The sequence below is a fragment of the Pinus tabuliformis genome, chromosome 7 (genome assembly GCF_031772625.1).
Source record: "Pinus tabuliformis cultivar Carrire ecotype Pingquan chromosome 7, CPIR1, whole genome shotgun sequence".
Taxonomy (NCBI): Eukaryota; Viridiplantae; Streptophyta; class Pinopsida; order Pinales; family Pinaceae; genus Pinus; species Pinus tabuliformis.
Genome location: NC_142293.1, coordinates 1,043,122,145 through 1,043,125,896, shown reverse-complemented (window position 1 = coordinate 1,043,125,896; position 3,752 = coordinate 1,043,122,145). Strand labels below are relative to the sequence as shown.

The window sequence follows — 3,752 nt, the reverse complement described above, 5'->3', positions numbered from 1 at the left end:
ATGAAAAATATGATTGCAATCAAGTTTTTTCATGTATTTCTCATTTTTCGTGTAGTAGGTTCCATCGAAAGTATGAAACATGGGTACTCCTTGGATGAGGAATTAAATTTTGCATCCAACAAGTACTCCCGCTCAAAATTTGAGTAAAAACTTAGAGAGATAATTTGAAAATACGATTTGAAAAAGTAGTTTTATTATTTTAATATTTTTACATTGTAAGTCATTCCCCTCTGAAAATAACTTCCCTAGCTACCACTCTGCATGGGTCTACACTATCAGATCAAATGTTAGAGGTTTGGAGAATAATTTACTGTTAGATTGATACAATTTCAATTGAATGGCATTTGATAACCTCTCAACCGGCTACTGTTAACCAAATTGATGGTCTTTCGCTACTCGACGGGGAGGTTTAACCCTAGCCTAGTGGTCTCCGTTGTTTTTCTCCAAATAGTGGGAAAATAATTTGGCCAGAAGAGATCCACTGCTTTTCTCCACTCAGTGGGAAAATAATTCGAGCACAAGAGCTCTGTCGTGACAGCCGAGCAAGCGAAGAGGCTCCAAGAAGTGGTAAGGGTTTTAAAGCCCGACGGGATTGGCATTATATGGGACTTAGTATACATTCATGAGTATGTGCAGAGGCTTTATGAGCTCAAAATGAAAGAAATCAAGGTTTCAACATGCAGTACTAGTAGCTTAGTTATTATAATTTTACAGAGCCCTGTTCTTGTTTTCTTCGTTGTCCAAAGCAAGGATGATCCACGAAAGACTGTAAAAATTGCAGCTTATTGTTATTATTTCTGTTGATTATCATGGGTATACAAGTTTTTTTTTTACAACTGACTCTGTAATTTGATTATAAGTTTATACAAAGCAAAGAAAAGGCTGGATTTTCCTTCTTTTCTTTTCCTGTGATTCATTCTATGTAAAGCCAGACTGGAAATAGTTTCCTGTTCTCTTTTGGTGCGTCCTGGTTATAGAATGTGATGGAATGGGAGATGAGTCGCATTCAAATGTGGAGATAATGTCAAAAAGCAGAAAATTTTGTTGGCCATCTAATCGCTTTAATTATGGTTATTGGTGGTCTTTCACTACTCGATGGGGAAACGTAACCCTAGCCTAGTTGTCTCCGTCGTTTTTCTCGACACAATGGGAAAAGAATCCGGGCACAAGAGCTCCATTTCTTTTCTCCACATAGTGGGAAAAGAATTCGGGCATAAGAGCTCCGCCGCAATAGTCGAGCGAGTGAAAATGCTCCAAGAAGTGGTAATGGTTTTAAAGCCCGGCGGGATGACCACTATCTGGGACTTAGTATACGTTCCTAATTATGTGCAGATGCTTAATGAGTTGCGAAGATGCTCCAAGAAGTGGTAAGGGTTTTAAATCCCGCTGGGAATGAAATTATCTAGGACTTAATATATGTTCTTGAGTATGTATAGAGGCTTCATGAGCTCAAAATGCAAGAAATCAAGGTTTTTGAGTTCATTTCAGCCTTCATGGTGCAAAGTCACATTGTTTCCTTCAGGAAATCCCATCACCAAGTCCAACTCAAAGACCATGATTGGAGAAGTAGCATTACATGATGAAAAAATTTCATCCTCCCATACCTTTAATCCAAGAAGAATAATCAAGAAGTTGTGTCATTTAAACCTTTATTCCAAAGGATGATCTTGATCTGAGAAGCAGCTGCATATAACTGTAAAAAATTATGCAGTACTAGTAGCTTAGTTATTATAGTTTTACAGAGCCATGTTCTTGTTTTCTTCGTCATCCAAAGCAAGGATGATTTGCGAAAGACTGTAAAAATTGCAGCTTATTGTTATTATTTCTGTTGATTATCATGGGTATACAGGTTTTTTTTTACTACCGACTCTCTAATTTGATTATAAGTTTATACAAAACAAAGAAAAGGCTGGATTTTCCTTCTTTTATTTTCCTGTGATTTGTTTTGTGTAAAGCCATATTGGAAATTGTTTTCTGTTCTCTTTTGGTGTGTCCTGGTCATGGAATGTGAGGGAATGGGATGGGAGATGAGTTGTATTCAAATGTGGAGATAAAGTAAAAAAGCAGAAAATTTTGTTAGCCATCCAATCACTTTAATTATGGTTATCAGGATCTGTAAAAAAACTACTGGTTATCTATATGAAGTTTTTAATTTCTAAGAACAATACAAAAGCTTAAAATGGCATGCTTGAATATTGATGGTCTTTGAACAGGGACTAATTTTTAAGATAATTTTGAGGCTATGAGAAGGCAGAGTTTACTTTTCTTTTGATATAAGGAGTCCGAGAACTCTGCAAAATTGGGGGTTTCTAAGGATTGAAACAATACAATGAACACAAGTTTTTAATTATTGAATGAATAATTGGAGTTTTTTTTGCGCAAATACAGAGTTGATTAAAGAAAGGTTTGCCAAGTTGCTTCTCGGAGAAGATATGTATGGTGGAGGCAAGGGTGTCTCTTCGGCCTTAACTTTGTCTAATGCCAGGTATATGTATTTAGGAAGAATGGAAATTTTCCTTTTGATCCAATTGCTTTCAACTTCTTTCAATTTTGGTTGTTTCACTGAATTAATGAAATGCAGATGTTATTTTTGGAGATCTATGGAGGTTGGAGCCCCTAGCTCTAGAGCACCTGGAAATGTGGCAGAAGGAAACTGACCGATTACTCTCTATGATGGATTAATTTTCCTTTTGATCGAATTACTTTTAACTACTTTCAATTTTGGCCGTTTCACTTAATTAGTCAAATGTAGCTACCATTTTTGAAGATTTATGGAGGTTGGAACCCTAACTTGAGAGCCCAATACAATGTGGCGGAAGGAAACTGACTGGTTACTCTTTGTGAATAATTATATAGTAGAATTGATGTCTCTTGATCTGTGACTTGTGAAAAGTTTTCATAGCATAATGTCTATACATAATCACCGATTTACAGGGATCCTTTCGATGGGAAGTCTCTAGACCTGGGCATGAAAATATGAAACTGGAAAGAGTCGATAGTGCGGACACAACCAACCTCCCTAGGAGTCTAAGACTCTCTAGTGACAAACAAGACAAACAAGAGCAATCCTTCTCTAAACATGCATTTACTATATAAGAAATCAAGTGTTTAGATCCTACCTGTAGTCCAGCGCTGTTGTAGCAGTCCAGCTCCGCTGATCCGGATGAGCTCCTCCTTCACTTTGAAACCTGCATCCACTAACAATCAAACGATTAAATAACACTTGATAATCTCATAGAATAAAACATATTTAACACATAGACCAAGGAGTACATGAAACAACTCATAAATAACAAGTTATTGAGAAGAATGGACTCATTTGCATTAATAGGAAACAAAAGGAACAATTACAACCTGAGCCTTGGTGTTGTGCAAGTCCCTCCCAGGGTCCATCAAGAGTTCTCCTTTACTTTGACAAAGCTCACCGACTTCCAAATAGAACAAGCAAAGATGGCAATCTCTCCTCACAAGCTTCTAAATGGGAGTCCTAATTCCAGCAGCATCTACCCTTAGAAATCTTTAGCTTCCAACCTCTCCTCCTTCTGGCCCAATGCCTGTATTTATAGTGCTCAAGAGGAAGTTAATCAGGTCCACCATCAATGGGATAATCCCCTCTTTGGATGGGATAACTCCCTTATTGATGGGATAAGTTCCTCTTTGATAGGGGTACATGAACCATCTGGAGGCGCTCAATACACGTCGAACAACCTTCTAGAATGCTCTAGAAATGACCACAAGTAACTTTTTAAAGA

At 37.4% G+C, this 3,752-nt stretch overlaps 1 long non-coding RNA gene across 1 annotated transcript; it reads left to right on the top strand.

Moving 5' to 3' along the window:
• Window positions 1–292: 292 nt before the first annotated feature.
• Window positions 293–2,974, top strand: LOC149251242 (uncharacterized). The gene is made up of 3 exons (XR_016265976.1): window positions 293–567; window positions 2,389–2,485; window positions 2,582–2,974. It is a non-coding gene; the product is annotated as an uncharacterized LOC149251242 (long non-coding RNA).
• The last annotated feature ends 778 nt before the right edge of the window (window positions 2,975–3,752 follow it).